We start from the raw sequence: 24,041 nt of genomic DNA, 5'->3' as shown, positions 1-24,041 counted from the left end.
ACGAATAAATCATTAAAATCAACGGACCTACCGACGACACACAGTGGTTCAGAATCGTTTTTTTTCTGGTCAAAAATCCGTAACTTTTGAACGGATAAATTTATTTTCAGTTTTGTTTTGTTCGACAGATAATACAATATCCTTTCCGACGAATCCTGAACGACGAATTTTGATTCGGTATTTTTAGAGAAATTCAAGGTCAAAGTTAAAAATGTGAGTTTTTTTTTTTAATTTTGCATCAAAATGTTAGTGTTTTTGAGCTTTTTATATATTTTTCATATTTAAAAAAGACCATAAAAATACAAAAAAATTAAAAAAAAAAAAATAGAATTACGAAAATCGTAATTCTGTAAGGACAAATTTCTGGGCGGAAATTGTATACCACGAACGAAGACTAAATAAGAAATTTCATCCGTTTCGGTGGAATATAGAAGCCACAACCTTCAAAATACCGAAAATTGGGGTGTACCTTTATATGAAGGCGTAGACCCATACCGACTAATTAAGAGGGGAAAGTAGAAAAACCCCAACGAAAACTAAATACTAAATTTTAACCATTTCGATTGATTATTGTGGCCATAACCTTCAAAATACCGAAGATCGGCGTGTACCTGTACCGAAAAAATTCTGGGCGAAAGTTGTATACCTCCAACGAAGACTAAGTACAAAATTTCAGCCATTTCGGATGAATATTGAGGCAACAACTTTTAAAATACCGAAAATCGGTAGGTACCGTTCTATGGGACCTATTTGAAGAAGTGGACCTATACCGACAAATTTCATATGCAAAGTTGTTTACCCCAAATGAAGACTAAATACCAAATTTCAGCCATTTCGGTGAAATATTGAGGCCACAACCCTCAAAATACCGGAAATCGGCAGGTATCGTTCTATGGGGGCTAAATGAAGGTGTGGAAAATTGGAATGTACCGCTATATGGGGCTATATTAAGGCGTGGACCTGTACCGACAAATTTCATATGGAATGTTTTATATGCCAAATGAAGACTAAATACTACATTTCAGCCAATTTGGTGGATTATTGTTGCCATAACCTTCAAAATACCGAAAATCAGGAGGTACCGTTCTATGGGGCTATATTAAGGCGTGGGCCTGTACCGACAAATTTCTGGGGAAAAGTTTGTACCCCAAACAAGTCTAAATACTAAATTTTAGCCATTTCGGATGAATATTGGGGTCACAACCTTCAAAATACCGAAAATCGGGAGTTACCGTTCTATGTGGGCTATATAAAACCTACAATAGGGAGGTACCGTTTTAATGAAGCCATATAAAACATGGACCAGTGCTGAAAAATTTCTGGAAGAAAGTTTAGTAGGCCCAAAGAAGACTAAATATGTATTAAATTACAACCATTTCTATAGGATAATGCAGTTAAATCTCTGAAAATAATAGTTTTGGTCAAGGAAAGTGCCAATAATTGTTAACAATAATCGGATAGTATTTAGCGTATAAAATATGGCGAATAACAAAATTCCTTTACAATTCCATTTGAAAAAAATTAAAAATTTTTTTTACGAGCACATCTACGATTTTTGGTACAGAGGTAAAGGAAAAAAATCCGGTTTCAAATCTGCTCGCGTTCACGTAATTGGCTAATGCGCGTAAAAGTTATAGCGGTTTTTATTCTCATATAAAGAAAAAATATTTAAAAATATCTTTTTTGTTGTTATGAGAAAATGTTTGCATAAATCGTTAACAGCATTCCATATCTATTCGTAGATGTTTAAATAGTTATTAAATTTATTATTATTTTCGCGGAAAGTCAACAAATAATAAACAAATTTTGAAGTAAATCAAAATTATCCTGTCCCAGAATCCGTACAAACCCTCAAAAAATAAATTAAAGAATATATGCGGAATCTAGACAATGCGTAGAAAAATATGATACCAAATTTATAGAGATTGGGTACATAAATTGCATATTATAGCAACAACAAAAGAGAAAAACTTATTGTTGGAAAATATTGTTGCAAATATTTTTTTGGTTTGATTCTAAAAATTAGAAAAAAATATTTGAGAGTTCTCCAACTATTTTGCTAAAATCCCATAGAATAATGAATGTATACAGTTAAAACTTCATCAAAACATATGGTTTACCATCGCGAGAGTTTAACTGATTACTGTGATAACTTATAAGGGTAGGAAATTAAGAGTAATATTGAAATTACAATCATTCAATTAATATTATAATTAAAAAGCCTGTTATTCGCGAATTAGTTAAAGTCGGTTGATGCGCATCCGTTTTTGGATACAGCAAATCAATCTCTGTCAAAATTTATGCATATTTCGATGTTTCACTCAGGGGCCATTGTGTGCCACCAGTTGCATCATACACTGCAAAAAACCTTAAAGTTGGTAAAAGTCGCGCAATGTGCATACGATTTTGATGGGATTCCGGTTTCGTCAGCGCCTATCAAAAATACGTCCAAATATACCAATTTTAATTAGATTCTTCAAGAACCGCGGATGTGCCTCCACATTCTATTTTTGGTGAAAAACCCATATTACACGCGAATCTCTGTAATTTATGACACGCGTTTTCGCAAATATTATAATCGCGTATAAAGGATTCCATTTACGTAAAAAAATTTCAAGAAAATCGCGGTTTAGTACGCGGATTTGTCGAAATAATTTTTTGCTGCTTTTCCTATTTTCAGGGTATCTTTATCCGCGGTTTTAGTGGATGGATTCGATCGCGGAAGGTCTCATTAGATCCGTCGCGTAACAAAACTAAATTCACGCGGGGTCCAAAGGAAATTGAATGGCACTTGTAAATTTTAAACGCAAAAATAGGTTTTTTAAAAAAAATCACGCATCAAATATTGGCCTTTAGACTCCAATTACTAGGATGCTGTAAGGAGCACACTCATGAGATATGCATTAAACGACGTAGAATCACGAGTTTTATAATCCTAATGTGAGTTTTGAATATTATCTTGTTGCGCGTCCGAATTATTAAAGCAATTCAAAAAACCCCGAAATTCCGGCTTCAAAATGTCAGCATCAATTTTAGGTGGATGCAGTGGATATATCGAAAAATGATACACTAGAGTCATATTGCCCATGAAGTATTCTTTGAGTCTTTCTTTGAGCATATGTCTATAATATGTAAGGTTAAGCCTAAAATCGGAAGGGAGCATAAAAAACTTGTTGGCTTCAACCCATTTTTACCTATTTTTCTACATTGATGCCAACACAGCTTCCACGTAAATTAATTTTAATGGTCGACCTTATGGGATTCCTCCTAAAACACTTCAGTTTAAAGAATGTATATCATACTATATAGAATATGTTAACAGTTCGCGAATTCTGAAAGGGTGAAACTCGGATTCATCGATTGTAAAAAAATTTTGTTTTTCGCCATATACCATTACTTTTGTGGGAAAAATATCCAAATTTAATTTTTAATCAGTAATTTAAGTTCTGGGGACAAATTCGGACAACTTACGAAAACTAAATTTGAAATTCAGCTCTTGACCTCTCACTTGATGCAATTTATATCAATGTAGCAGTTAGATAAAGGAATTACTGTCTGAAATCACAGTGCACCTGAACCAACTTTGTATGGAAGGTGCTTACACCTTTGAAGTTTTTGCAGATTCTGAATCTAAAATGTTTATAGATGAGGAAAATCAAAAAAACCAAAAACAAACGACTAAGAAATGTTTAAATAAATCACGGTCAAAGTTCACATTTTTAGGTTTTCACGATTTTGTCTAGAAACCGCAAGTCTTGTTGAGCAAATGTTGTAGCTGTGAAAATTCTCTACAAAACTGACCTTCATGATGTTTTCATAGGTTTTACCATTTTTGAGATATAGAAGTTGAAATTGGGACAATGAACTGACTGTATCACACCCTTATAAAACAGTGTCATGTACGGTGCGTCCTAACTAACTTTAAATGAAAACCGCTTACACCTGGGAAGTTTCTTGCAGATTCTAAAACAACAATGTTCATAGATGAGAAAAATCCAAAAAACAAGAAAAAATCGCTGGAAGGATTTTTAAATAAATCGTGTCAAAACTCACATTATTAGGCTTTTTAGGATTTTGCATGGAAATTGATGAACAATTCTTTGGGGTTCTTTGATTTCCAAATTAGTTTGTGTATTTTCATCGATTGTGGAGCTGCTTGCACATTTTTATTGAGAAGCTTTTCTATATAACTTACGTGCGATTCATTAATTTCCGAAACGATTATATTTTAACTTCTTGTTTGACGCATTTTACTAAATTGTCTGCAGATGTTATGTCATTCCCATTCAATATTTCTTTGCTGCAAATATTTCCTAGATGACGATCGAGTCATTGCCGTAATATGTATTTCACTTATTATGTGTGGTCTAAGGATGCGTTTGGAGGATATTCAAAAACCTTCTTAAATGAATATGTTGTATGATTTTTATACCCTCAGCCTTTAGGCCACATTGAAATAACGGTTTTAGACCCCAAATATGTTTGGACGAAATTCGCTTCAGGCAATTTGGATTCGATTTAGCCATGTCCGTCCGTCTGTCTGGCTGGTGCACACGATAACTCTCGAACGGATCAACTGATTCGAACCAAATTTTGGGTATCGTAATATTTTGTCCAAACTTAGTTTAAGTTCGAAGATGGGCCATATCGGTCCACTCCTTCGGGTACCTTCGCCAAAAAAGTTCAAAATTTTTCTGTAAAATGGTGTGAACGATAATTCCCGAAGGGAGCAATCCATTTGGTCCAAACTTTGCACATCGTATTATTCCTTCTAGATATAGATCGGGTTCGAATATGGTCCACTCCTTCGGGTACCTACCAATTCGGTTAAAGTGAATTTTAAAAGCTCCTCTCGGATCGTTTTGAAATTTCTTTCAGTAAGTTGTCCTTGCGGCTTCCTTTACGACGGCGCACGTTTTTCCTTGCGCAAGTCCACACTTCCTGCGATATTGCCTTAAAAGTTCCAAGAAACCCTGACGGATTTTCTGATTGGTGCAGATTTTGCACATCATATGTATCAGGATGGAATATGGACTATATCGGTCCACTCCTTCGGGTAAATCCCACATAAAATTCGAAAAAAAAAGTTTAAGAGCTCCTCTTGCATGGTTTTGATTCTTTTTTCAGTAGTTTGTCCTAGCGGCCTCATTTTCAATGTTACAATCATTTTTCGGAGTGAGTCAATACTTCCTGAGATAATGGTCCAAGCACCAAAACCCTCCCGGCACATTCTAAAATGGCTATTGACAAGATAACTCTAAAACTTTTTCAAAAATTTCTTTCAAACCTAGTTTAACGTAAGGTAACGTTTGGTTACTAACGTAACGTTTGGTTACTAACGTAACGTTTGGTTACTAAAAATGTTTGATATATGTATGTATGCCAATGGTATATATTGGTATTGCCTCACATTACGGTACATATAGATTTTAAAGCAAACTCGTGATACAAAATCAATAAATTTTATATACGGCATAATTATTGTGTTGTTGTTTTTTTGTTGTCAGTGAGCTGAGGGTTTATCTCCGTCAGCACAGCTGACTGATACTTTCTTACTTTTTTTATTATTTTGCTCATCTATGAACATTGTAGATTCAGAATCTGCAAAAACTTCCCTGGTGTAAGCACCTTCCACTTAAAGTTCGTTAAGTCGCACCGTGCATAACTCGGTTTAGTAAGGAGGCGATACAGTCAGTTCATTGTCCCAATTTCAACTTCTATATGGTAAAACTTAGGAAAAAGCCATAAAGGTAAATCTTGTAGAGAAATTTTTCATAGCTACAACTTTTGCTCTAATCACATTTCAATACGACTTGCGGTTTCCAAGCAAAATCCTGAAAACCTAAAAAACCCTATAAATGTGAACTTTGATGGCGATTAATTTAAAAAGCGCTCCGGCAATTTTTTATGCCCTCAGCATTTATGCTAACGAGGGTATATACACTTTCATACGGGCAAAATGTGCCTCATTGAAATAATGGTTTTAGACCCCTAGTATATTTGGACGAAATGTGTTTTAGACAATTTGGAGTCGATTGAGCCATGTCTGTCCGTCTGTCTGTCTATCTGGCTGGTGCGCACGATAGCTCTTGAACGGATGAACCGATTTGGTCCAAAATTTGGCTCTCGCTATATTTTATCCAAACTAAGTTTAAGTTCGAAGATGGGTTACATCGGTCCACTCCTTCCGGTACCTCCCCTCAAAAGTTCAAAACTGTTCGGAAAATTTGTGCGCACGATAACTCTTGAAGGGAGTAACCGATTTAGTCCATGCTTTGCACATCGTGAAATGTCTACCAAACTTAGATGAGGTTCCAATATGGACTCAATCGGTCTACGCCTTCGGGTACCTCCCACACAAATTTTCGGAAAAGTTCACTTTAGGACCTGCCCTCGAATCGTTTTGATTTTTGTTGTAGCAACTTGTATGCACGGCCCCTCATACGGCGATACAAGTTTTATCAGGGGCAAAACCGTTCTTCCTGAGAAAATAACCTGAAAGGTTCAAAAAACCCCTATGATACCGTGTGTAGTGGTTGGATCGCAAGATAACTCTCAAACGGATCTGCCGATTCGATCCAAAATTTGGCCTTCATAATATTTTGTCCAAACTTAGTTTAAGTTCGAAGATAAGCCATATCGGTTCACTCCTTCAGGTACCCCCCCCACAAAAGTTCAAAAATTATCGGAAAAATTGTGCGCACGATAACTCTTGAATGGAAGGACCGATTTGGTCCATACTTTACGCATCTTAATATATCTACCAGATATAGATCAGGTTTGAATATGGACTATATTTGTCCATCCCTTGGGGTACCTCCCGCACAAAATTTCGGATAAGTTCACTTTAAGACCAGCTCTTGATAAACTTTGATTTCTGTTGAAGCAACTTGCAATCGCTGTCTCAATTACGACGGTAAAAGCTGGCAAGTCCATACTTCTTGGGAAAACAGCCCGAAAGTTGTAAAAAAAACCCTATGACACCATATGTAGTAGCTCAAGAGCACAATAACTCTCGAACTGAGAACCCGATTGGGTTCAAAATTTGGCCTTCGTCATATTTTGTTTAATTTCTAAAATGGCCTCTATCGGTCCTCTCATTAGGATACCGCCCCCACAAAAGTTCAACATTTGTGTCCAAGTGCAGTTTAGGGTCTGTTCGGAGATCCTTTGGAAATGTATACCGATGATGTACAGCCATATTATGTTTTCCGTGGACAAGTCAATGCTTCCTGGCATACTGGTCCAACAGGTGTACGATAACCCACTGAAAGGACTAGTGGGCGCGATATCTATCGAAAAGATATGACTCTCAAAATAAGATCCACTTCCGTAAGGCACTATGTCGGTCCATTCCCTCCTCCGCAAAACTTTTGAACTCTAATCCTAATCCACATTTTTGCCGGCAAGTTGAAACGTCCAAAAAGTGCTACACAATTCTGAAAAGACCTAAATACATCCGATATGTCCGTAGATGAAAGTTCCAATTCACATAGGCTGAGGGTATATCTCTGTAGGCAAAGTCGCCTGATACTTTTTTACTTGTTTTTTTAGTTTTTCTCATCTATGAACATTGTAGTTTCAGAATCCGCGAAAACTTCCTAGGTGTAAGCACCTTCCATTTAAAGTTGATTCCGTCCGTGACATTTCCTTCAGAGTTTTCTTTGTTTATAAAGAACTACGTTTACCTTCCAAGCTACAAAATTCCGCAACTATGATAGAAAGGTATTCAAATCATGATAAAGGAATTCCCAGTTTTTTTTTTTCTTTTAATTGAAGTAAATTACCATGCTGTACGGGGTTTTGAAGTTTTACTACCTTTGTTTAGAAGTAATGTTATACCTCGAAATATTGATCTCTTTCGTTGATCGAATCGGATAAAGTCACCAAAAGCTATTTCTAAATGCATTTGGTATTTTTTCTTTCTTAATACTTTCTTTTTTTAATTCCGGGGAAAAATAGTGCCAGGGGAAGTGGTGTATCACATGGTCGGCCCCGTCCAACTATAGGCCTCTTAGTTTTCTTTTGCAATTCAGTCAATTTTGTCAGAGCAGGAGTAGCTGCCGTCATTATAGTATTTAGGACCATGCCAAAATCGGTACAACAATAATGGGATAATTTTATATTTACACTTCCCAACATGACTTAGACAAATCGACGTATTCTTTTTTTGCAAAAACCGTGACATTTTTATTAGAACTATCTGCAATTTTTCACAAATTGTCAGGAATATGCTCGTTTTCTTAATTATAGTATTTAGGACCGTGCCAAAATCATGGATGTTAGGACTCGTATGTCGGATATATTCACTGGACAATAGCCGTAGACTATCCCCGCATTTTCACATACAATATCAGGAACCTATGACTTATCCTGCTGACGTTATTTTAGCTTACAGTACTAAAATACGTAATTTTACAAAGTCCGATCTTGGTTATCAATATTTTCCCCATATATATCCACCATAGATATTCAAAAAACGGTTTAAATCGAACCCACATAATCTTTTGAAAGATTTTATTATGAAAAACATTAATAAAATATATTTTGTGACCGCAGATAACGAAAATGTGAATAAAAACGGTAGAATATGGTCCTAAATCGTATATAAAAACCGAAAGCTTCTGGAAATGTAAAATATTATAGCTACAAATTTCTTTTATTCAGAGACTCGTAATGAAATTTGATTTGGAACATTTCTTCTTTTTTTGCACAATCCCCAAAAAGTGAAGTATTTTAGGAGATTTTGACTCAGTATGGAATAAATTTTAATTAAGAGTCTAAAAGTTTAAAAAATAATTTCTACAAATAATATCTAATTTTGTAACGTCATTTTCTTAACATAGTATTTTACTTAGGTATATAGTTTGTTCTGGGACTTACAGTGAAATTTTGTGTAGAATATGTCTTCTTTTAACACCTTTCGTCTAAAACATATTTCTAAATACATATTTCATTTATTTGGCGACTTTTATTAGAATTTTACGGAGAATATTTTTGTTTTTGACGTCCTCTATCTAGAATTAAGTTTTATAGGACAAACTTTAATAAACTGCGATGAAGTACAATATTAACCATAAAATGTGATTTTATTTTTGTCATATTCCTAGCTTTTAGGTACGATATAGAGTTTTGATGTATTCGGGGACCATAGTAAAATTTTATGACAAATAATTTGGTAGAATATTGTATTGTTTAGTGACATGCATGATTGTGTAATTGATAGACATAAACTTAAAAAAATAAATGTAAAATAATGTTCTTTCAAATGATAATAAACATTGCCCATTCAATAAGAATTTTTGTGTGTGTGTGTTTTTTTGAAGAATTTGGAAACCTCTAGTTGGATCACTCCCCTGCCATCATTTTTTCAATTTTTGGAAGATTGTTCGCTTAGATTAATCTTCTGTGATTCCCCACGGCGATCATTGGGTGATTGTTTACATTTTTTTCTTACATTTTTCAAATGGTCGCCGTTGGGAATCACAGAAGAATCTTCTGGAAGAGCAACAGATGATTGTTACTAACATTTTTGATTTTGTTGCATATAATTCTCATATACATTTTCTACAGAACTTTGATATAAATGACACGCATAATATTATGAGTATTGACAAACCACACATGTCCAGGTTTTGCCAAGTTTAACCAAAAGACAACATAGTGACTGAGGAAACAGTACTGAGTACAGTGCCTATAACAAATAACCACAACACAAAGGAATAATTAAAAACCATAACAAAGCAGAAAAGAAAACAAAAGCAGAAAACTAAACAACAAATAAAAGAAACAAAAAACAATTGTTCTATTCTTTTTTTAATTTTTCTTTACATGTTGATCTTCTGAAGATCTTCCAGATGATTAATCTGCGATTCTTCCTCGCGATTCGCTTCCCGGACACAGTTACTTTATGTCGGCGATTCGCAGGTTATCATTAGGCGCGCTCTTCCGCGATTGAATTGATCTTCCCCGCGAATCGCAGATTATCTTTAAGCGATTAAAAATTTGAAAAAATGTTTGCAGGGTCTTTATAATACGTTTTATGTGTCTTTTATGTAACTTGCTTTGGTGTCCGTTTAGTTGAAATCTAGTAACTAATTTTCCACACAGTTGCCGTTGACCAATAGAACTAAGACCTTGCACAAGTTTCAGATTTGGATGACAATACATGAATATGAAACCAAAACCAATATGGGTCCATTTCTTCCTACAGCCCCCATATAGCGGTACCTCCCAATTTCAGGTATTTCGAGGATTTTAACTTCATTTTTAACATGAATTGTCTGTAATTTGGCATTTGGCGTTCCCCGTGGTACAGAAACTGACCAACCAAACATTCGGACATTGGTCCAGGGTTTGGTATAGCCCAATATTATATATTATTTTTAGGATTTTATCTTCATTTTTAGGATTTTATCTTCATTTGGAGTTCCCAATGGTACAGAAACTGCCCCACTAAAAATGTTGGAAATAGTTCAAGGTTTTTGTATAGCCCCCTTATAGCGGCACCACCCGATTTCAGGTATTTTAATTTTTTTATCTAAATTTTCGCCCTAAATTGGCTATAAATGGTCGAAAAAATGTATTTACTAAAAAGTGAAAAATAAAAAATAATTAAAAAAATTAAGTTACAATGTTCTATTTATAAATGTACTAACAACTACAAAATAATTTTTCGCTTAGCCTAAATAAGCATATTCTTCTTCTTGATGGAATCTCTCAAATAAAACGCTCGCGTTTAAATTAATAATGGTGACAAAATTAAACGGCAAGCGTTTTATTTGAGAGATTCCATCATGAAGAAGAATATACATATTGAGGCTAAACTAAAAATTATTTTCTATTTGTTAGTGCATTTATAAATAGAACACTGTAACATATATCAATCCCCGACCAGAACATCAACATTTTCGGCAGTGGTGGTCTGAGTATGTATTTCAGCCATGAAAAACTTCTTTACAAGTTGTGTCGTAAGACACTCCGTTCGGCCTCGGCGATAAAAGTGGGCCCACATCATTGTACCAATATGAATCGCTGTACATTCATTGATATCGGAGAAGTCTCCCTTGTCCCTTCCGGGATGTTGTAGAAACATATAATATGTAAGTACTTGTTTAAACGAACCATAGGAAAGCAAATATGTTACTCTCTCTCTCCTTCTCTCTATAATCACCACCAATCTGGTTTTAAAATAACCACAAAAACGCTTCAACAATTGGTTTGAGACCGTGAAAAAGTCTATAAATCATGCCTTTAATATATTTATCACAAAAAAAAAAGTTGTGGAAAAATGTTACTTTTTATGAAATTTTCCTTAGAAATTATTCACACAAGCCTGCTACACCTATAGTATCTGATGTTATCTGTAGTATTTGAAGAATATTTGTTGTACAACAGATACTTGAAAACAAAAAAAAAAATAAAGTTCTCAATCTTTCATATACAACCCAGAACTGCTTCTATCAGTTATGTTATTGTGAGTACACACAACCCAAACAATAACATAACTGTTACATTCCCGCATTTATATCATATTATATCAGTAATGTATATGATATATGGTAAAAACCAAATTTCCTTTGCAATTCCATTAGAAAAAAAAAAGAAAAAAACATCTACAATTTTTGGTATAGGGGTTAACGAAAAATTCACGAAATTGACAGATGCGCGCAAAAGTTATAGCGGTTTTTATACTCTTATAAAGTAAAAATATTTCAAAATTTCTTGTTTGTTGTATTGAGAAAATGTATGCATATATCAGTAACAGCATTTGATATCCATCCGTAGATGTACCAAAATTTCCAAAATGTGTTTTTATTTTCGCCGAAAATCAAAAAAATTAAAAAAAATTTTGCAATAAATTTAAATTATACTAACTTAGAATCCGTATAAACCTCTAAAAAACTCAATTAAAAATACGTACAGAAACTAGACAACGCGTAAAAAATGTGAATCCAAAATTATAAACATTGGCTTTATAAATTGCATATTATAACAACAACAAAAGAGAAACAACTCATTGTTGGAAAATATTGTTACAAATATATTTTTTGGTTTGTTTCGAAAAATTATAAAAAAATATTTGAGAGTTATCCAACTATTTCGCTAAAATCTAATACATAAATTAAAGTATTCTGCTAAAATTTTATCAAAATATATGGTTTACCATCGTGAAAGCTTAACTGCTTACTGTGATAACTTATAAGGATAGGAAATTAAGAGTAACATTGAAATTACTATCATTTAAAAGATATGAAAATTAAAAAGCTGTAATTCGCGAATTAGTTAAAGTCGGTTGATGCGCATCCGATTTTGGATAAAGCGAATCAATCTCTTTCAATATCTATGCATATTTCGATGTTTCACTCAGTGGACATTGTGTGCCGCCAGTTACATCATACACTGCAAAAAACCTTAAAGTTGGTAAAAGTCGCGCAATGTGCATACGATTTTGATGCGCATCCGGTTTCATCAGCGCCCATCAAAAGTACGTCAATATACACCTATTACAATAGATTCTTCAAAAACCGCGGATGTGCCTCCACATTCCATTTTGCGTAAGATAGCCATATTACTCGAGTATCGCGGAAGCGCTCACTAAATTCACGCGAGGTTCAAAAGAAATTCAATGACACTTGTACATTTTACACGCAGAAAATAGATTATTTAAGAAAATTCGCGCATCAAATTTTGGTCTTTAGACTCCAATTACTAGGATGCTGTATGGAGCGCACTCATGAGATATACATTAAACGATGTAAAAGCACGAGTTTTCAATATTATCTTGCTGCGCGTCCGGATTATTAAAAAAATTCAAAAAACCCCGAAATTCCGGCTTCAAAATGTCAGCATCAATTTTAGGTGGATGCAGTGGATATATCTAAAAATCATACACTAGTATCTTGTTGTCCATGGAGTATTCTTTGAGTCTTTCTTTGAGCATAGGTCTATGAAATGTAAGGTTAAGCCATTAATCGGAAGAGAACATAAAAAAACTTGTTGGCTTCAACCCATTTTCCACTCCTAAAACACTTCATTTTAAAGAATAACAGTCATACTATATAGAATATGTTAATAGTTCGCGAATTCTGTAAGGGTGAAACTCGGATTTATCGATTGTGAAACATTTTTGGTTTTTACCATATACACTTTCATACGGGCAAAATGTGCCTCATCGAAATAATGGTTTTAGACCAAGTATGTTTGAACGAAATCAGTTTCAGACAATTTGAAGTTGATTTAGCACTGTACGTCCATCTGTCTGTCTGGATGGCTGCTGGTGCGCACGATAACTCTCGAACGGATCAACTGATTCGGTTCAATATTTGGCTAAAAATTTGCGTGTACGATAACTCTTGAAGGAAGTAACCGATTTTGGCCCATACTTTACACATCGTGAAATTTCTACCATACTTAGATGAGGTTATAATATGGGCTCAATCGGTCCACTTCTTCGGGTTTGCTGTAACAACTTGTATTATACCACCCGATTTCAGGTATTTAAAGGATTTTATCTTCATTTTTAGCCCCAATTGGGTGAAACTTGACATAAGTCCAGGTTTTGGTATAGCCCGTTTATATCGGTACCACCCGATTTCATGCATTGTAACGTTTTTATCTAAATTTTCGGCCTAAATTGGCTATAAATTGGTAATGGGGTCCTCAGTGGTCGAAAAAAAAAATATTTACTAAAAAGTAAAAAAATAAAAAACAAGTAAGCCAAGGCTATAGACAGACGGGGCCGACATGTGATACCATACACCACTACCCCTGGGAATTAGCTTTTCACAAATCAAAATTTCTTTATGGAACAAATAAACTTATTGTAAGAAATAACTTTGTGGATTCTGGTACCGTATCACACCAAACTTAAATAATAATAATAATAATATAATAATTGAAGTCTCCCTTGTCCCGTATGGGATGTTGTGGAACAATGTTTTTTTTTTTTTTTAATATAATAATTGTTTCACAAACATCTCAGAAGGAACAAGAGAGACTTCTCTCATATCAATGGGTGAGTGTACCCCGATTCATATTCGCTCAATGATATAGGACCCACAGCTTATCTCCGAGTCCGAACGGCGTGCCCTAAGACACCACTTGTAGAGAAGTTTTATGTGGCTGAAATAATCAGAAAATGTTGCAAACCTTACTGAAGGTTATTTTGCCACCGTTGAAAATTTGATTTTGCCTGGCTGGGGAATCGTTTTGCAAAAAGCTGGCAAAGCGACCCATGCTGCAATATATGTATAAAAATCCAATTGGACAATTAAAACGTTAGAGCACTATGTAAAAACTGCAAAAACTGGGAATAGCTTCTTCTCCGTCATATACATTTACCTTAATTATATATCTCTTACTCTTACCTTAATTTCTAGGCGATCGGACTATTATTGCGACCTACAGAGCAGCTACAAAATCGGATAACAATTATGTTTTTGGTCCATTTCAATCCACAGAAAACGCAAATTAATCCGCGAAATTTTCAAAAACATTTTTCGCAATGTTTAATTTTAACAGTAGTCGTTTCTGCCGTTCTAGTGGATGGAGTTTTCACGATCTATGAACTAAAATATCGCTGGGTACCAACACATCCAAAAGAATATTGTAAACACTGTACCCAAAACTAGGGTACAGTAAGTTACTGTGATGCTGTGTGCACTACATAGTCAATATGCATATCAAATTATGCGTAATCGTGAGTACTTTAAGCCTATAATTGGCTGTTTGAAATACCCAAATGCAAAAAAAAAAAAAACAGATAAAATCAAAATGTGAGTATCATTAAGAGGTGGATGCAGTGAAAATTGATACATTAGAAGTGTAATCTTCACTTTGTATGCTTCTACTTTTACATTGGACAGATGTCCGTCATTTGATTGCAAAGTAAAAAAACTCGTTAGCTTCAACGTGTTTTTTACCTATTTTTATGTATTTACACGGTCAGAACTTAAAAAAAAATTAATTTTTTTTCAAATGTTGGGCTTTGTTCAAAAACTCTTAATTTGATCAAGCAATAGCCATAGTTACTATAAAACTACAATAGTTCGCGTAGTATAATAGTTCAAACCTTGGCTTCATGGAAACTAAATCTTTTTGTCTTTCACTAATATATAAGTTTATATTACAATGATATAACCCTGAAAAGCACAAAACCGTGTGTATTATCAAACATATGTGCCCAATTTTTGGACGATAAATCATCAATAATTTCACAATTTTCCCTATGACAATTTTTATATAGCATTTATTGTGTTCAATAAATTGGAGGAGTGTCACTGTAACTGGGAATATTCTTATTACAAAAAGGAATCTGATATTCAAGGAAAATTTAATGATGTAACAGAAGGTGCTAAACAATGTCAGTTTTCCAATGTTAGAATATCTATTAGAAATGTAAGATAACTAATTGTTGGAGAAACATTTCCTGGCCAGGCAACATACAATTTTCAACACCTTAGTAATGTTGGCGACATTTGCTGAGTATTTCAGCCATGTAATCTTCTCTACACGTGATATATAAGGACACACCGTTCGTGCTCGGCGATAAACGGGGTGCACTCATTGATATGAGAGAAGAGAATTTGTTCCATAAAGGAATTTTGATTCCTTAAAAACTATTTCCCAGGGGTAGTGGTGTAGGCTATCGGGCCCGTCCGAATATAGCCTTTGCTTACTTGTTATACATACATTGCAGCATGGGTTGCTTTGCCACATTTTTTCAAAACGATTCCCCAGTCAGGGAACATCAAATTTTCAACGGTGGCAAAATACCCCATTTTCTGAGTATTTCAGACATGTAAGACTTCTCTACAAGTGATGTCTTTGGACACACCTTTCGGACTCGGAAATAAACTTGGGACCCACAGTTTTTCTCCGAGTCGGAAAGGCGTGTCCTAGGACACCACTTGTATCATTGAGCGAATATGAATATGAATCGGGGTACCCTCACTCATTGTTACCTTCTGGGATGTTTTGAAACAATTATTATATTATTATTTAAGCTTGGTGTGATACGGTGGCAGAAACCACAAAGTAATTTCTGGCAATAAGTTTATTTGTTCTATAAAGAAATTTTGATTTTTGGAAAGCTAATTCCCAGGGGTAGTGGTGTATGGTATTACATGGTCGGCACGTCCGACTACAGCATAGGCTTACTTGTTTTAATTATTTTTTTATTTTCTACTTTTTATTAAACATACATATTCAACGTATGATTTAAAATTAAAACAGAAAATAGTATAAGACATTTTTTCTAAATTGAACGCGTATTATATGTATTTTTTTACTGAGTAATTTAATTCTTACACCCAAATGTACAAGTAATTGCAATGCAAATGAGAATCTGTGGCGCTGTGTGATTGATTTGTAAACAACAAAAAATTTGCAAACCAACGAAGTATACTTTTCTATTTTTTTAACAAACACGTGTTAGAATTTAATTATTTGAGTACTATACATTTTTAATTTAGATAGATTCATCTATACAATGAAGCAAAGTTGGTTGTTGGTGTTGATGGTCAAACATCAGAGTTCAAATGAAAAACATAAAAATGCATCATTGCGTATACTTTATATTATAGCATCAAATAAAACGTATACTCAACCATGTACACTCTAGTGTTACCGAAATACCTAACTTAAATATTACCTGTGAAGTTTAAGCTTTATATTACAACATACCTACATATATTTGAAAACAAAAATACTTCAATAATCAACCAACAGACGTTTGTCCATTAGCAAGATTTAGTAGCATTCTTGTGTTCAATTTCCCGACTTAAACGATATTCAGTATTCATATTTAATTTTATAACAATTGAATAGATTTATTACAGCTTTCCATACATTTGCTGTGTAAATTAGCCTAATCTTCATCATCAATCTCAATATAATGCACATTACAATGCATCACACATTATAATACGAAATAAATGGGATGTTTCATTTCTGGACAGGCATTTTGTGGACCATGTTTACCACCTACTGTTACTTGTCAATGACATTTGTTTTGTCATAAAACCTATTGTTAATATTGGCCATTATTTATTTAAAATTTCCAAAGATAACAAAAGAATCATCTAGACAGCCACATGCTCGGTTTGACAGATGCGAACAATAGAACAATCTCGGGTTGAAATATGTATTTAGAAAAAATGGTTGTTGTAAATACATGATTGTGGTTAGCCAATGTAATGGTTCTGTTGAATACAGGTAATTTAAAATGTGAGCAACTATCAGTTTTTTTTTTCATAATGATTGGTGAATAAAACTGACGTCTTGTTGGTAGGTTTTGCTAGAGGTAAGAGACGAGCCAAAGCAATATCCAACAGTAGCATCAAATATTAGAGAATAGTGGACTGTATTTTTATGGTTTTTATTTCAGTATAAAAATTGGTTAGAGACGAGAAGAGATGCTTACCAGTCGGTTAGTGCAAGAGAAGTGATTTATTAAAAAGTGACGAGTACTGGTTAAGCATAGATATTGTTACTTTCGTTCAAGAGAGAGTTGACGAAAGCACAAAAGGAGATGGAAATTAGTACAATTCAGTTTCGTATAATAGAATATATAAGGAATTCAAAAGATATAACTATGTCAGGTTTACATTTAAGCGAGAATATAAATAAATATAAGATACCTTTTAGAACATTATAAATTGGTTAAACGAAGTTTAAAAAAATGGTTTTATACCAGACCTACCCAACATACCAAATAAAAACAAGTAAGCAAAGGCTATAGTCGGACGGGGCCTACCATGTGATACCCTACAACACAACCAGTAGGAATTAGGAATTTTGCAACCGTCTTGCACGCTGAATGTCCGGGTGCGATTCCCATAAAATTTTCTACGGTGGTAAAATACCCCTTAGTAATGTTGGCGATATTTCCTAAGTATTTCAGCCATGAAAAACGTCTCTACAAGTGGCAACTTAGGACACGCCGTTCGGACTCGGCGATAAAAACTAGGTCACATATCAATAATTTATTATAAATCCATTGATATAAGAGAAGCCTCCCTTGTCTTTACTGCATCCCCTTTACCCTAAATCCTGAGGTATAACATAGGTGGCGAAGCGACACCATGTTGCAATATTTGTATAAAAATCCAATTTGACAGCTGAACTGAAAATTTCTCTGTCATTATAGAGACAATTTGTAGCATGGGAGGAAATTGCGGTTCTCTACACAAAACACATTATATATCAGGCAGAAGGTGCGTTATCTAGCAGACACATTATTGCAATTTGCATCAGGGGGAAGGTCAATAGTTTTTGTTCCATATGTAGGCTACTTTGCCGGTATATGCCCTCCAGGAATTAAAATATGGACCAAAAATAAAATTTGTATATTTTTCATACAAAAGTCTATGGTCTATGTCACCCGCTAAATAATATCCGATCATCCTGAAAAACTATAGGCGTTTTCTTCTACCTAAACTCTTACCTCGTGCAAAATTTCGTGACTACTGAGCTATAATTGCTAATAACAACACTGCAAACCAAAAACTGGATATATTAGGCTGTAGCTCTGTTATCTGATCACATACATCAACGTAACAGACATCAGTGCAAAGGTCAAGAGATCGTCTTCCAAATATAACTCACGAGGGAAGAATGTGACTTTCAGGAACAAAGATATAAGCTGTATATTAAAATGTTTTACAATTTTCACACAAAAGTTCTGGTAAATTTAAATCTCTAAATATTATCTGATCGGCATCTCAAATTGCAACCTACTTCTTTGTCATATACTCTTACCATATTTAAAATTTAGTGTTGATCAGACTATTATTGCGACCTACAGAGCAGCTACAAACTCGGTTAAAAATTTTGTTTTTGGGCCATTTCACCCGCTAAATATTTCACGATCATAACAATAGGTGCCTATTCTGGTCTGTGCACGACCGCCATGCAAAATTTCGTGACGATCGGTCCATAATTGCGGCCTGGAGTTTGATTACAATTTATAATGGACGGACGGAAGGACAGACGGACACACATCTAAAAATCGCTTTATCTCGGCGAGATATAAAGTTTTGTACACCACATTGGGGTCTCCGTAGAATATTTCGCAGTGTTACATGATTTTTTCCCAAACAAACATATAATACCCTTTCTACGTAGTGGTGTAGGGTCTAAAAACAAAAAAAAAAACTTGGAATTCCTCTATCATAATTTTAACAACTTTCTATCATGGTTGCGAAATTTTGTAGCATAAATGGTAAATGTAATTGGTGAAAACCTAAAAAAAAGACCTAAAATTTTAACTTTCAAATAAATAAATCGCTGTTAAAGTTCACATTCGTTGATTTTTGTTTTTTTTTTTTTTATTTTTCCTATCTATGAACATTGTAGATTCAGAATCTGCAAAAACTTCCAAGGGTATGCGGTCTTAGATGAATTTGGAAAAAACAAATTTATAATACATACATACATTGTGGTGTAGGGTATAAAAAATGAAGATGTAGTTTGTGTTTTAATACCTTTACTTTATGCATTGTCTATGGTAGGCAACATATTTTTCTATTGTATATTTTTCGGGGTGTCATTGTGTGAGTGCCATGTTTTTTCTGTTTTGAATTGTGTGTGTCAATTTTTTTTACACACACAATAACAAATGGGAGCCCTATTGCATACCACCCTGTGCCACTCACATGATAGTGGCACAGTTCTTCCCGTGTTCTTGATCATTTTATCAATTTATTAATGTTTGCCGGGCAGGTGTATATATATATACTACGTCATTTCAAGGTCATCCGGAAAAAACGTTAAATGCCATAAGCTTTGACATACCGGTATTGTGCTACAATGGCTGCACTCATTAAAATTCATAATGTGAGAAACGTGTCCCTTGTTATTCTTACTTGAATTCCTTGACTTAGACTAGAATTGGAAAGTTGATGATTTGTGCAATGCTCTAAGGCAATTGAGCATATTGGAAATATTAAATGGAAATTTTAAACAAAAAGAACAGCAATTTGTCACATAAAAACCGTGTGATTTTTCACATGTTTTGCGCACACATATAATTACACTTTCAGATATCTGAGTATTTCCTGCCAGCAATTGGAAGTGAGTTTCGCACTCCCTCGCCTAAGAGGTCACTCCGGAGACACCCCAAGGAAGATCGTCGGTGAATTACACAAACAATTCCTATAGCCTTATTGTGATTACGTTTTATCGCGTATGCCGACACTGCGTAGTGACTTCTGAGTGACTTCCAAGGCGATTGTTTACATTTATTTAATGATTCAACACATTTGAACAAATATAGAACATTTTCTATCTGATGATTATATGAGACGGTGGCGCAGTGGTAAGCACACTAGCTTTGCACTCTGAAGGTCCGGGTTCGCTTCCCAAGTCAGGCAAAAAAGCATCACATTTTTAAAATGACAAAATTAATGTGGACGGAAATTGCAAAGAATAATTTGTCTAAAAGAGAAGAGAAATAATAAAATAAATAAAAATAAAAAATATTAAAAAATAAATAAAACTAAAAAAATAAAAATAAAAAAATTTAAATAAAAATAAATAGAAAAAAAAATAAAAAAAATATTTTTTTTTAATTTCTAGAACTATCGCGGAAATGATCTTCTAGAAGTCTCGCTGGACTGACTTCCAAGACGACACCCCAGCGTGGTTCATTTCTTCACAACGGAGGTCACTTCAGGGTGACTTCTGCGACTATCGCCGCGACTGTTTTCATCGCCCTGGGCGACACGCCTAAGTTACTTCCGCGATAGTTTATGCTTGCAGGGTTAAGCCATATTCTGTAAACATTTAACATGAAATTGTCTCTCACACAATGTAAACCGCAGAACATATATACTACACGTCTCTCACAAAAATCAACACATTTTTGCCTTTATAAGATTTAAAGACAAAATCACACAAACTCCCCCTCTACACACCTCATAGCACTTCACTCATGTTAACTTTTTTATAACACATATTTCCTACACCACAAACTAATCATTTGTCTCTGTGGGATGTGCAAAGAAGTCCTTTGGGAAAGTAAGTCATTGATTTGACAGTAAATACCTACAGCTATGCATAAATCCATGTGTGAATGGAAAGCAGTGCCTGAAGTTTTTGCCGCTGGATTTTTTTTTTGCTGTTTGTATGACGAACGTGACGAACCCAAAGGGAATAACGATATATTTCAAAGCTTTTGCATTCCTGCCTAGTTATGAAATTGACTTTTATTGAAATGTAGTGGATGTGACCATTTTCGTTGATTAGCATAGATTTGAATGGAAATGTGTATCACATTTCTTGCAAATAATAGGCCATACAATATGCTGTTTATTATTGGATAGTATGCTGAAATTTTGTATGAATGAATCGTCATAAAGAGAAATGTAGCTGAAAGAAATAAATAGCAATTTAAATATAACTATTCACCTATAGATTCCACAAAAGGAATATCTCCGCTAAAGAAATAACTCCGCCTTAGACGGTCACAAGCCTGGATGAGAAGGGAGAAGGATATTATGATGAAAATCGAAGGTGGTGTTTATAGGTCAACTCCTTCCGGTACCTCCCCCTAATTACATACATACAAAACAGATGTAAAAAGTTCAGGTTGAACATAGGGCATCGACAAACTCCCTCCATCTTGTTCTATCGTTAGCCAGGTATTGTGCTTGACCCAAGGTTATATAGACTGACTTAAGTTCTTTTTTGGTACAGCGAATCCAGGTGTTTCTTGGACGTCCTTTTTTTCGTTGCCCTTGCCGATTCCAGTCTAGCACGGTTCTGGCAATGTCACTGTCTGGCCTGCATAATATATGGCCTAACCATACCCATTTTCTCCTGCGGATTTCTATTTCAACTCTCCCTTGTAAAAAGGCTTACAATCATGAAACAAAAGCAAAGGAAAAGACAAAAATGTTTCTGATGCCCGCAATCGTTTTAAGGAAAATGTTAGGGGAATGTGCACCTGGGAAGGTCTAACCCTTTCTAGAAGGCCTACATTACTGTCATACAGAAAACGCAAAAATAGGGAAATGAAAATGCGAGAGTGTGAAAAATGAGATGTACAGCAGCCGGAATGAAGTCCTAAAATTCGACCAAAGTGTGAAACATCAATATCTGTCTCATCCTCCTCTAGAGACCAGCAAGGGCATTTTTTAGCTAATATAGTGTTCCTGAGCATCGAGCTTTTTTGCAAACTGTTGGTAGCCAATACTAACGAAGACGAATAAGAGAAGGTACCACAGATACAAACCAGGAAGAAAGTATTGATTGTATACCGCTTGGCCAAGATGAAGTGAAGACAACAATAAATCGACTGAAGAATAATAAGGCAGCAGGAGTCGATGGCTTGCCAGCCGAGCTTTTCAAAACCGGTGGTGACATTCTGATAAGGTAAACGCATCAGCTATTTAGGCGGTTGAAACCTGAACATACTGTGCTTTGACGCAAGCAAGTGTTGGGGATATTATGCGTATAAAACCTATAATCAATAAAATAATTGGGCCATAGACCTGGCTAATCCACCATTGATCAGATATTTACAGATATTCCGTGGCTGAAGGCCACAACCTTCGAAATATGGAAAATTGTGAGGTACAGTTCAATGGGGGCTATATAAAGATCTGGACCTACACCTACATATGTCAACTGGAAAGTTTTATACACGCAACTTAGAGTAAATGACAAATTTTAGGCATTTCGGCTTCGTATTGTGACCACAACTTTCAAAATACCCAAAATCTGGCGGTACCCCGATATGAGGCTATATGGAAACGTGGCCGTATACCGAACATTTCTGGTAGAAAATTAGTTGCCCCCAATGAAGGCTAAATGCCAAATTTCAGCCATATCGGGGGGATATTGAGGCCACAACCTTAAAAAAGGTAATCTGGAGGTATCTTCATTGGGAGCTATAGGAAAACGTGGACCTATACCGACAAATTTCTGGTGGAAAGTTGTATACCCCAAACGAATTATACCAAATTTGAGCCATTTCGGTTCAGGTCACAAACTTCAAAATGCCGAAAAAAATCCCAAATTTGTTGTCGTCACCGATTGTTAATTTCTATATGGGATTCGATAGTCAACATAGTTGGTCTGTTTCAGAACTGCAAGAATCTACTTATTTTTTTCATTTTTTGGATATCATAAAGAAAAATTATTGTCGCAGTAAAAATAGTAGTTCTTTTAGGCTCTGAAACTAAGGAGACTAAAAAAATATGTATTGAATTTTGGAAAAAAAAACTTCGTTTTGCGAGAAAGAAATTCCTATTTATAGGAAAATATAACATACATTGTGTTCATTGTTATGTAAGTAAGATTGTTGCATTTAAGAACCGTTTTAATAAATTAGCGTAGAATTTACACGAAGTTAGCGATTTTATTTTTCCTCATGTACTAAATTTTTGTGAAATTTCAAACGTTTGGGGACAATGTGGAACAAGTTATGGTATTCACAGAAAGATGCCTGAAATTGTCCTCTTTCATTTCATATATACTTTTGTATACGTCCCAATGAGTATTTTGTTTAAATGTTTGATTAATTTGTAGCAGATATTTTTGATGCAATACCTTTTGTGCTAATAATTTATTAAATACCTTTTGTGATTAATGGCTGTGATAAGTGTTTCATATACATATGTAATAAATACCGGCATCATTAAGCATTTTACGAAAAACATGGTATATGATATTAATCAATTAATTTTTCATCAAAAGATAGTTTTTTTATAATATTATTATAATTACTTAACTTTTTCCTAATAGTTCATCCCCTGTTCAACTTTAAATTCTAACCAAACTAACTTTAATTTCTGCTGTTTTTATGTTCTGCTTAACTGTTATGCCATCCCACAACGCACAGTTTTATCTTCATGATTTTGTCTGTTGTTATTTGTATGTGCAAAACTAAACAAATATCTACCCATTAAGTCATTCCGAATTTTACTTAAACATGTACCTCGACGTTAGTTCTGCTTACTATGTTGTAAACATTCTTTATCTTTGTTGGTTACTGGTTAAATGGTTATTTTAAGCATGAAATAGAAACCTGGTAA

Source organism: Musca autumnalis, unplaced genomic scaffold (genome assembly GCF_047663935.1).
Source record: "Musca autumnalis isolate F117 unplaced genomic scaffold, ASM4766393v1 scaffold_3, whole genome shotgun sequence".
Classification (NCBI taxonomy): Eukaryota; Metazoa; Arthropoda; class Insecta; order Diptera; family Muscidae; genus Musca; species Musca autumnalis.
The sequence above is the reverse complement of the archived record's forward strand: the minus strand, read 5'-3'. Positions refer to the sequence as shown.